Here is a 12,757-nt window from a genome sequence, read left to right as displayed (position 1 = left end):
AATGGCACCACGTGGCAGTGTCAGGCTGAAAAGAGTGACACTGAAGGCAGGCATCACCAATGTGGTCTGCAGTGGCCAGAGAACCCTTACTTAGCTTCCAGTTTTGAACCCGTGGCATTAGCTTTGTTTTTTGGGTTTGGTTTGCTTGTTTGTGAAAGCTGCTTTGTTTGGTTTGGGGTTGTGTTGTTGTTGTCAGAGGGTTTTTGGGTTTTTTTGTTTGCAAAGGAAAACACACTTTGACAAAAGTCTACCTGAAAAACTTAATATTTCATCCAATGTTGCTCTGATTGGATTTCTGTAAATATTTGGGCAACAATCAGTAGTTTTAAAAGAGTGGGCTTGCCAGAGCTCTGTTAGCCTTCAGATTTTAGGATAAATTTGTAGGCAGTTTTACCTGAAATAAGGGAATTACTCAACTTTTTGCCAAAATTTATCCTAAAAAAAAGTATATTGGTGCAGACACTTTTTTCTAACATTGACGACAGCCCTGTCATAATAAATATAACTGTCACAAACTCATTTATCTCCTAAGTTTGGACAGGATGTAACTTACCTCATCTTTAAAGAATAACATTGGCACTCTTGCTCCCACTCTCACTGTCTCTTTGGAGACCAATATTCAAATGCAAAGAGTCAGTTCTTTCTGCCATACAACTTTATAATGAAGGATCTAGGTTCCAAGGGTGAAATGCATACCAAATTTTATTGAACCTGGAAAGAAAGGTTTTCTCATTGAGAATGCCCAGAATCAGTTTCACTTGGGCAAAATAATTACCTGCAGTTGTCACAGGTGAAAAGTGTTAGCCAAGGAAGCACACATGCCAGTCTATTAATTTACTGAGAGACTAGGTAGAGTACTTTGAACTATATTTCTCTGCCTAGTGGAGAAAGAAACTGAGTATGTCCCCTGACTGATTCTCAAAACCGTATAATTAATGACTCCAGAGAGAGTGAAAAAGTTACAAAATTTTTGAAAGGGTATTCCAAGTTCTGAAATGACATATTTTAACATCAAGTAATCAGCAGATGAGATTCCCCAGCCCATTTAAATATTCAATACTTTATGCATGATGATATCAATCATTCTTAAAAAGCACAAGCTCCTTAAAAATGTCCTATGTTTCTCCTTATCACCAATTTTTACAGTAAGTATGCAGCACAATTTACTGGCTTGGTCTGCGCATGGAATTTCTCTTGGCAAGAGTGAGTCGTGTGTGCTCCCAGTCACGGGTACAGTTTGGCCTTTGGGCAAACTCCTTCAAATGAGCCCATGGGGAGCAGTACCACACTGGGCAGCCAAAGGAGTCCTAATTTCCACAATTTTGTACAATTGAGTGCTCTATTTGCTACCTTCCAAAAGCAGTAAAGCTCTAGCTGAAATGTAATTCCTAGACTAAAACGAAAAAGGTGAGGAAAACTTTTAAAGCACTACGCCAATAGATTTTGTTTAGAGCTATTTTTATTGTCTTTGCAAGGCCATAGGTTTAATAAATCTTGAGTTTCTCCAGGATAACATTTTCAGAATTGTTATTTTGTTATAAGCTCATACACAGCTCATTCTATACAATTCTGATTTCAACTCTGTTTACTTTGGGTAAGTGCTGCTAAGGATGCTTATTCTGGAGCCACTATTTCACTAAATGCTTGACTGTAGAAAAGTCCAGTGAGGTTTTTTTTCCCTCCAACCAGAAGCTGAATGACTGTTGTCAGTTGGAACATAGTGTTTCCATAAGGCAGCAATAGGTGAAGAAAATACTCCTGACTTTGTTTTTACGCCCTTGAGCACACTTTCCATCCCTGGCTTTTCTCTGGGTTTCCCACCTGCAATTAATTCCTGATGAATCTTCATCTTGTCAGTAACACAGAAGGACATTATGGCATCATTTTTGTGCATCTTTTCTTCATGTATGTCTACTCTAGAGTCACTACAATGTAACATGTGCTTCCCATCAAATATATAATCAGATGAATGTCAAACCTACGCAGGAATAAATTACAATAGTGTGTAGAAGTTCTATTGCCTAAGCAATGGTAACCAGTGCCATTTTAGACACCCTGCCTGCCCTTCACCTCCCTTTCTGGAGGCTGCAGATGTGCTGCATCACATTTCCCAGCCTCAAGCAGGTGTCTTGGAGCTACAGGGCATCAAAGGCCTTGTAGCTCCATTGCATCTATTGCATTAAGGGCGTGTGCTTTGGCACTCAGCTTGTTCTTTATATGCCTTGGCCTGAACACATTTTTTTTTTTCTTTCTTCTTCTTCTTTTTTTTTTTTATGGTTGAAAATTCTCCTATTATTACAACTAGAACATAATTAAATTTTTCATTTCTGAAGGCATTGCAAGGGAGGCAAATTCTGCTGAGTGCTTCCCAACGATATAATTAAAGACATAACATGAACATGAAAATTACATGTCTGCAAGACAAATTGAAAACTTTTTCTCCTCCCACTCCTTTGAAAGAAAATGTGGAGCACAACACAAAATTTCTCAACAATCTGTGTTTTGTGAGACTGCAAACATTTAAAGTGATTTATTATCACACCAGGTATTTCTTTACCACACATGGCTTTGACACTCTTAAACACAAACATACCCTCTATTACTTGCATGGCATAATGCCGTAAGCACCAGGGCACAGCAATGGTGGGTGGGCTCTCTTCTTTTCTTCCTAAACACAGGAATTCTCTGATGTTTTAAGTACACAGGAATTACCCATGTAGGATGGTCCCACTTTCCTACTCCTCTGCTGCCTCTGTTTCCTTTCAGTTAACTCAGTAAAGCCTCGTCAGTGTTGGAAGGTAAAAGATGTAGTCATGCAAACCAACCTTAAATTAAGGTGTCATGCAACACCTTAAATCACTGAGCAGCAAAGGAATCCTGTTGATCTCCCCAGACATTTCCACACAGGAATGAAAACCCACATGAGGCACACCAAATGCTTCTGCTTGTAGCAGAAGTGGCAATTCCTCTTTTTCGGCCAAATGCTACTCTTAGATGCATGCATAAGATCCAGCTGAGGAAAATGGAAGCTAAATGGAGCATCAACTAGCAGAATTTGGCCCAGAGATATCATAGGAATTCCTAGTCCTGTTAATTGACTGCAATGGTGACACTGAGGTTAATAGTAACACTAAAAAGTGATGTCCCCCACCATAATAAATTTGCTGTGCAGATTTCCCCCATGACACAAGCAGAAGCCTCTCTTGTATTTCCCCCTATTCCCATCTCAAACAACTTTAGGTGACATGTCCAATGTGCAACTATTTTTCACCAAAAAAAAAACCTGTTTGGCTGTCTCTGACAGCAATTATGCACTCTCAGTAAAATGAGATGGGCAACTTTTCTTGCTGAAACCTATTAGAAGCTGGGAGAGCTGTGAAAAGCCAGATTCTCAGCTGCACTGAGACATTTTGTGTTGTTAGAACAATAGGACCAAAAGGAGATGGATCTTCCCACAGTGTAGTTTATTCCATTGTTGAGAAATCTGTAGCCCCAGTGGCTTCTGCAGCTGGTGGCAGGCAGAACGCTGAAGAAAGGAGATGACAGGACTAGTATTGATGTTCCCTGTCCTTGCAGGCTATTGATAAACAGCTGGTTTAGCTTAAAGCAGTCCCAAGCCTTTTTTTTTTTTTAATGCTCATGATCTGATTTAGATCAAATTAGAACTGGAAAGCAGCAGCCAGCTCCATTGTCATCTTTCTACCTTACATCTGCAACTGGCAGTTGTAGGGTACTGCTAAAAATGCTGAGAGACTGGCTGCTTGTCCCCATCAGACATTCAGAAGGCTGTGCTGTGCACACACACACTCTCTCTCTCTCCCTCTCTCTCTCGCTCTCTCTCTGATGTAAAAATTAACTCCACTCCTAAAAAACCCTGATTGCACATGTCCCTTCAAAGTCCTGGGAGCAAAGAAACCCCGTGTGCTCCTCTGAAATGGCTGCTGTGTGGGGAAGTGAAGGGGGTGTCTCCAAACCCCCCAGACCATTGGTGGAACTGTAGCTTCATCTCTCATGTGTGGACAAGGAGGTCTCTGCTCACTTTTCCCTCAATGATGGGACAAGAGTTTTCTCCTCTTCATCCAGCCCATTCCTTTCATGAAACTGGCTGGAGCTCTGTGACTGCTCTTTTGAAATTATCTAATGGTTTCAACTTTACTCAGAGAGAGATAAAAGATGTACACTCAGTGCTCTGCATGCAGCACATTGCACTGTTTCATTAAGAAACTAGATTTAACACAAAAACAAGAAGTGTAGCTAATTTGGTCATGTTGTTAAAGCTGGATTTACGTTAGTGTGACACCACCAATGCCACTTGTTCATAGAGATATGACAACCCCCAAGGTTTACTGCTTTTTTGAACCCCTGTAACCAATTACACCACGGCAAGGCATGTCTAAATTGCAATCAGTAGAAAAGCAGCATTTTAAAATCACTTTGTGGGGTATGTATCACTTCAGATGAGTCTGAGTAACAATGAATCAAGCTTTGAACCTCTTAGCACATGTTAGGAGCCCATCTAAATCTTCTCATCCTCTCAGTGAAGAACAATAGCTTTCACTTGAAGAGACTATTAAGTGGCAAAATGGATTAAAAGAAAAACAGGGAGGAAAAGGATTGATAATAAAAAACCTTCAATCACTCAACTGACAGATACACCTAATTGATTTGAGGGTTGGCAAGGGAGTGCCATGGCAGCTAGTTTGATGCAGTAATTAATGCAATCATCCCTCTTTGTTATTATTACTTTAATAAGGTAAACACACTGTTAAAATAAACTGAAACAGTTGTCTCTGGCCCAGAGCTTGCAGTTGTGGTGAGCAGCATAATAACCCCACAATGTAAAACTTGGACAGGAAAGAATGAATTACATTAATCCCCAAAGGTTCTTACTGCAGACTTTTGAAGTTTTAACTTCAGAGTGGAAAAGGAGATCTGAAACTTGGAGGGTATTCACCCTGTGGCTCCTGAGAGAAAGCAGTGTGTGTCTGCTTGAGCACCCTGAATCCAGCTAATAGGGGCTGGAGATAAACTTAGCTTCTGGAAAAACTCACATGTGGGCTTATCTTCACTACCACAAATAGTCCCATGACACTAAAAGTTCAACACAGGCATAAAAATCAGCACTTGCACAGGTATCTTTTATACTGTTTTGGAGTATCGGTATGAAGAAGGAGAGTTTCAGTTTTGGTTTTAACCTAATGACTGTTTTTTAGAAGTAGTTTCCAGCAAAAGCCACTTTCAGTAGCATGATTCAAAGGGCTGCTTTATTTGTTTGGGTTTTCCACTTCAGGTTTTCATTCCAAACAACAGAATTAAGAGGATATGCTGTATTGTTAAGGATCCCTACAATAAAAAGGAGTTGCTGAAAAACAGCAAAATGGGGGCAAAAATTTCCTGGTGAATAGTAACAACATTTTTATTTCCTATTAACTTTACAATTATTTAATTGTAAGATGTGTGGAACTCAGAATTTTATTCAGATATCTGACATTTCTCTTAGTTCCTAAACCCCCATTCTTTTAGTGGTTTTACCTAAAAGGCATGAGCACTCCTTTGGACTGAAATCCTTGCACATGGCCTGAAAACTTCAAAATACTTTCCTGCAAAATCTATCTGGCTTTGAGAAGTCCCATGTGACCAGAAGATTTGGGTTTCTTCTCAGTTCCTGCTCTTCCCAGTGACGCCTCAAGCCTTAATCACCTAAATGATAATTTACCAGATTCCCATAAGATACAGGTCCAAAGACAAATTCAATCACTGGAAATGCATGAGAAACTTCTGTGATGAATAATGTAGTTTCCAAGTGGTGAGTGCAGGGTATATTGTACTAGGGTAGATTTACAATGCAAATAGGTTACAAGGGGTTATATGGCCTCCTTATTCATGTCAGCCACCATAATGTGCTGAGGGTGTTATGGGCAAACTAGGCTCAATTTGCAGAATTTTTACTTTATTACTTATTGCCAATTAACATAAATCTCTGATTACTAATTACAGAGTACTGAGAAAAGTGGGGGGGAGTGTTTATCTGCATGAGGGTAGGAAGGCTCTGCAGGGGGATTTGGACAACCTGGATTGATGGGCCAAGGCCAGTGGTCTGAGACTGAACAAGGTAAAATGCTGGGTCCTGCATTTGGGTCACATCAGCCCCAGGCAGCACTACAGGCTGGGGCAGAGTGACTGGAAAGCTGCCCAGAGGAAAAGGTGCTGAACATGAGCCAGCCAGCTGAACAACAGCAGCTGAACATGAGCCAGCCAGGCGGTCAGTGGCATCCTGGCCTGCATCAGTGTGGCCAGAAGGACCAGGGCAGTGACTGTCCCTCTGTTCTGAGCATTGGTGGGGCCACACCTTGAATCCTGTGTTCAGTTTTGGGCCCCTCACTATAAGAAAGATATGCTGGAGAATGTCCAGAGAGGGGCATTGGAGCTGGTGAGAGCATTGGAGCACGAGTTTATGAGGAGTGCCTGAGTGAGCTGGAGTTGTTTATGCTGGAGAAAAGGAGGGCCAGGGAGAACAATTTTGCCCTTTGCAACTACCTGAAAGGAGGTTGTAATGAGGTGGGGGTTGGTCTTTTCTCCCAAGTAACAAGTGACAGTTGCACCAGGGGAGGTTTAGATATGATATTAGAGAAATTTCTTCATGGAAAGAATGGTCAAGTACTGGAACAGGCTGCCTAGGGAATCACCATTTAAATACCTGAAGGTATTTAAAAGAATTGTGGATGCGGCACTTTGGGACCTACTTTAGTGGTCACACAACAGCGCTGGGTTAATGGTTGGACTTGATGATCTTGAAGGTCTTTTCCAACCTTAATGATTCTGTGATTCATACCCTCCTTCCACACTGGTCATTGCCTGCTACCAAACCCCTGCATTTATCCCCAGTGCACAGGGTCCCTCTGCAGGCTGTGCTGTCCCCTCCACAGAGACCTCACTCAGTGCTATTCATTTAGTTCTTCCAGGGTTAGCATTTTAACAGGTTAAACATTTTAAACTTCAGAAAGCTGAAAACCGTCCTTGCTGTGCTGAATAGAGATGCATCATTCACAGCATGTGGCTGTGTGTGCTTTTTAATAAACTCCAGAGCTTTACTCCAACAGAGCATTTTCTTGTCAAATTTTAAATTTGTCATTTCTAAAATGGTTGAAGCCAAGAAAGGAAATAGTCTGCATAGTCTAAAGAGAAAGCAGCTGATATATATCTCATAGAATCATAGAATGGTTAGGGTTGGAAAGAACCTTGAAGATTGCATAGTTATATATAAAGAGTACGGATGCTACTTCTAATAACTCTTAATTCCCTTGCTTTCACTCTTTGGCTGAAAGTCTTCATTCACACTTTTACATTTGTAGCCTTATATTTGGTTTCTTGCTGAAAACTGTCTGCTCTGAAATAGGAAAATTAAGAAGCCAGGAGAGCAATCCCCATTCCTTTCTCTTTGAAGGGATTTGCAGGCAGAGTGAGAAGCCAGCCCCTTTGAACCCAAGTGCCCTGCCCCAGACAAAAGAGAAGCTATGAGAAAGAAGAGCCATTCCGTGGGTCAGGGCAGCATTTCCCCCTTGCTGCTAGCCTGGTGTCTTGTGGGTCTCCCACCAAAGTGATGAGCGGTACATTACTCCGGCGAAAAGCGCATTGCTCTGTCTCTTCCTCCCATGAAACCCAGTTACCACGCAGCCACCGCTGGCCGACGCGGGGAGGAAACAATTCCAGACTTTTTGGTAGTAACTTTTGCCTTTCTGGGGTTTGATCAGTTAGTTGTCGGTCGGATCAGTTCGCGGGGCAGTTTGCCCCGTAGCTGCCGGGGAAAGAAAAATCCGAGGAAAGACGAACAGCAGCACCAGAGGCGCTGACAGCGGCCCGCGCCCCGGGGCCGATCCGGCCTGGCCCCCGCCGCGGAGCCGGGGCCGCGGCCGGGCTGAGCGGGAGCAGCGCGGCGGCCGCCTGAGCTTCCCGGCCGCGCCACAGGGGGGCACGGCCGCACCGGGAACGGGCCCACACCAGCCCGGCGAAATGAGCCGAGCCGTACCGCGCCGGCCCGCACCAGCTGAGTGTCCCGGTGCGCCCGGCGCCCCTCGCCCCGCCGTGCCGAGCCGAGCCGTGCCGGCCCGCACCAGCTCTGTGTCCCGGTGCGCCCAACGCCCCTCGCCCCGCCGTGCCGAGCCGAGCCGAGCAGTGCCGGCCCGCACCAGCTCTGTGTCCCGGTCCGCCCAGCGCCCCTCGCCCCACCGTGCCGAGCCGAGCCGTGCCGGCCCACACCGGCTCTGTGTCCCGGTGCGCCCGGCGCCCCTCGCCCCGCCGTGCCGAGCCGAGCCGTGCCGGCCCGCACCGGCTCTGTGTCCCGGTGCGCCCGGCGCCCCTCGCCCGGCCGTGCCGCAGTTACCCGCGGCCGGTCCCGGCTGGCGCGGGTGCGGGCCCGGGGAGATGCCCAGTCTGGGAAGGCCCGTGCGGCGGGGCCGGGCAAACGCACCTGCCCGGGATGGTGCACAGCCTGGGGCCTCTCGGGTTCGGCCTCGGCCACCGGCCCGCGTGGCGCCTGTGGGAGCGGGACGGTGCCCGCCGGGCCTGGATGGCCGCAGGTGAGGGGAGAGAACGGGGCTGGGCACTGCGCACAGCTCACCGCCGGCCCGCGGCTCGGGGGCAGCGGCTTCGGCAGCGCCCGCGCGGCACCTGGAGGATTTGTGGGAGGCCGAGAAGAATCTCGGCCCAGCCCGGCTGCCCCAAAGGTGTGCGTAAACAGGGCGCCACTTGCTCTCAGCAAAGCTGACCTTCCTCAGCCGGGCAAGGCAAGCAGAGGGGCTGTTTCCCCTGAAAGCCTCCTGCTCTCGCTCTGCTGTGGGCCACAGCTCTGTGCGCATGGGGCCAGCCCTGCGGCAGGACGGGCCCGGGCGCGGATTTGCAGGACGAGCGTCTTGCACGTCCCCCTCCCATTATTACAGGTGAGACTGAGGCAGAAAGGGCCCTTTGAAAACCAGGGGGCTGAATTTTATAGTGAACTGAATGGGCATCGGAGAGCGAATGTACCCCTAAGGAAGGAATGCAGAGAGGACCCTCTGCCAACCATAATAATCTGTGTGACTAATAGAGAACACCAAGAACTGTTCCATTATATCATGAGACATTACATCGTGCTTGAAAAAATAGTCTTTGATGACATGCAAAGGATTGGCAAATGCATTTCAGAGAATCCTCCTTCATTTCTTCAAGGATTTTACCCATGTTCATTATGTTATGCATAATTTAACTTTCTCAGCAGTTATACTGAACTTGCTGCTATGGGTTTTACATGTTTGTCATTTAAATTTGGTGGAAGAGAAGGTGTATGAACTTATTTTTAAAATTACTCATTTATAGTTCCTTGGAAGAATTAGAAACTGGAACTTCACAATAATTTTGCCATGTATTTCTAGACCTCGCCCATGCTGCAGTTTTGCAAAATGCCAGATATTAGCAAAACTCTGTTTGCATTTAGCCTCACAGAGCCTATAGAGTGGTGTTTCCATATAAAGTATTACGATATCAGCTCTCTTTTTTTTTTGGTAGTTTTAATATTGCGGGTGTCAATCAGGAAGAAGATTGTTGCCTTTATTACAATAAATATAGAGCAAAACAAAGAACTTTTTAGAAAATTAATATGCTCTGGGGAAGATCAGTAAATCTTTGTGAGAAGAAAACAGGTCTTTTATATAAATATATAAAAGCTGACTGTGTATTGTGCAAAACTCGCTTAGTGCTAAAGGAGTAAATGTATTGTAAATCAATGGTGGGTCCCATAGCACATTATAGCATATTTTATTGGGTTTTTACCTTATGCTAAGATCCTTTATTAAGAGTATGTAAGAGCACATGCTGCTGAATACCTTGTTTTTCACAGTGCTCTATACATAATGGAGTTTTTTTTTTCATTTGTTTCATTAAACATTCCTGTAATTAATGCATTTAATGGGAATCCAGCAGTAACAAATATAAAATTTATTGTGATTTTAAAAAAACTGCTTCGGTTGCTACATTTTCCATTAGCAAATGGCAATGACCAAATTCCTCAAAATATTTCTGCTCTCACCCCAGAAATCTCCTGCTAAAACAGGTGATGTTTTCAACTGTGTAATGGGAAAGAAATGCCACATAAATAATCCCTGTGAAGGATTCAGTGTAAATTCAAAAAGTGTCTTTAAAATAATCCTCAAACCTCTCAGTCTCAAGCTTGATAAGAAAACGTCTGTATTAGCACTGGAGCTTGCTGGGTGAGTTATTAGGTGTTGAAAGACACCGTCTAGGAAGTCTGACCCATCAGAATTTGAATGTAAAAGGCAAGTGACAACTTCATGAATACATGAAAAGCCTTAGAGCCCAGTCCCAAAGCCCTCTTTGCCTGCCTGAAAAGCCCGTTTATCTTCAGATGAATAAGAGTTACAGAATTGGAACCTAAGGAAAAAATCATTGGTATCCGTGGCCAAGGGAATGTCTCCCTCCCACCCATTTGATTAGAACCATGTGCAAGTTTGGCTAACAAGACTGTAGGGCTTTCCCCTCGCCTCTGTGGATGATTGTGGCATTTTATTTGAATGCTGATATGGTTTCCCATTCCTGTTCCTTGCAAGCTTTTGGTCTGGGCAAATAAAAAAGGAGATGTCAGAACCAGAGAATCTTTTTACAGCATATAAAAATCTTCCCATCTAATCCAAGAGGAAATCGTAATGTGAAGAACATCGGTGTTTTAATGGCCTCCTAATGAGGATGAGCTTGGCCAGAGCTTTGAAGAAGACAAATGGAAAGCAAAACAGCTCATTTCTCCTTGAGGGCAAGGATTACAGTTCTTAGGGAGGGCTGCGTGGATATGCCTTCAGAAGGTAAAGCTTTTCCTGCCCGCAGTCTCCTGGCAGGGCCCTGATGTACGGGCTGTTGGCAAGAGCAGGAAAGGGGGGGTAGGAAAGTGGGGGGGTGGGCTCACACTTTCTGGTTTCTCTGTCAGTCTATTCCTCTCTATGTACTGCTGGGAAAAATGAAGACAATTATATTTACCTAAATCCCTGGGTAATTAAGGCACTAAATTAAAGCCTGAGAAGCACTTGAAACTTTCAGATGAAAGAGCCCATAGACAGACAGCCCACTTGTAACCTCACATGTCTGGGGTTCTCCCTAAGGTATGAGGGATACACAGCAAACATTCTGTACAGCCACAGATAGGTGATCACATCTAATTTTAAAGCCCTCATTACTCCCTCCTGACAGGTTTGGATGTTTGCCTGCCTAGTTCCAAGGCCAGTGTCGATCCATTTAAAATTAATATTTTTCATTCCTCTCTCTGCCGTGTGCATTTAAAAGCTGTCCTTGGCTTTCGCTCCCAGCTGCTGGCTCCGATTAGCCCAGCAGCAGTGATGGAGCTCTGCTTTGCAGCTCTGATGGGTTCCTACTGCTCCCATACCACATTAGAAGTAGAGTTTTCCTGGAAAAGGGACTGTCGTGTTCCTGACTTCTATGGCTTCAGCAAGCCAATGGGTCTTATTTTCCAATTGGGAAAAACAGGCCTTTCTCATCACGTCCCAGAAACAAGCTGTGAGTGCCAGGGCTGTGGGTGTCGTGCTTCCTTCTGTGGCAGTGTCCCTTGACAAGGTTCAGCCCTGCCTGCTCCCTTTGCTCAGCATGGCCTTGCAAGGAAAGCAGGCATGTTTTTGTGGGCAGATCAAGACTGTACCTCTTTTTACTGCTGCTAATAAGGATCTTTGTACAATTCTCCTGGAGTGACATGAGGCATAACATGACAGTGGAAATTGCCCTCATGGCAATATGTGTGAAGGTCTTTCTAATTAACTAAAAATGTGAGTTCTGCTCTGGAAATCCACTGTAAAAAGAATTAAAAGCACATTGTAATCAGTAGCTTGGGTTTCCCTGTCTCTGTGGGGTGAGTATTGCTGACTCTTTGAAGGCAGACAGCAGCTCATGTTTTAAAGCTACTTTTGGCTTCATGGGCTTTGGAGAGTGAGGACAACTCTGGATAAAAGTCTTGGTGATGGGTCAGTATAGAAACCTCACAGGAACAATGGGGCAGAACCACTGCCACTAGTGCCACAAGATGCAGTGAGACACCATCTCACTTCAGTTTGGTTGGTACCCTGGGCACAGCCTAGGAGTACAGCTTCACCTTGCAGCAACTCACAAACATTTTGTCCATCTTTCCATTCTCTGCGCACTCCCTGCCTACCCACCTGCCCGCTGTCCTTCCTGACCTTGCCAGGTTCTGCGCACAGTGAGCTGCATGGTTTGCCACACTGGTTATCTGCACTGGCAACATGATAAATGCTTTTCCACTGAATTTTTCCTTAGTTTTAGTCACTCATATTGGCTTGAGGCACAGTCAGAATAATGGCAGGGCATTGGTTTAACTCAGCTTTTGCAGTGTAGTGGCAAGAGTCACCTGCAGTGCCAGTGCCAAGTGTGTCAGTACAGTGGGAGCCCTGCAAACCTTGCTGCCAGCGTGGCCAGGATGTTACCACATTGTATTGCTGTGGAATTGTGGGGCTGTGGGTGTCTCCCAAGGCCATTCGCCTCATGCCACACAGTACTACCACAAGGAGGTAGCAGAAGCACCTTCACAAAGGGCTGATAGTCCCTCAGCTGTTCTAGGGGATGAGTTTAGGATTGCAGGAATTAGGCACCCAAGGGGGAGTCAGTGCAGGTTGCACTTACTCCATCTGAACCATAAAACCTTGCCTCTAAAGGCAGCCACCACTGCAGAAGGACACTGGTAGCAAAACTACCC

The sequence above is a fragment of the Taeniopygia guttata genome, chromosome 2 (assembly GCF_048771995.1).
Source record: "Taeniopygia guttata chromosome 2, bTaeGut7.mat, whole genome shotgun sequence".
NCBI lineage: Eukaryota > Metazoa > Chordata > Aves > Passeriformes > Estrildidae > Taeniopygia > Taeniopygia guttata.
Note: the sequence above shows the minus strand (reverse complement) of the source record.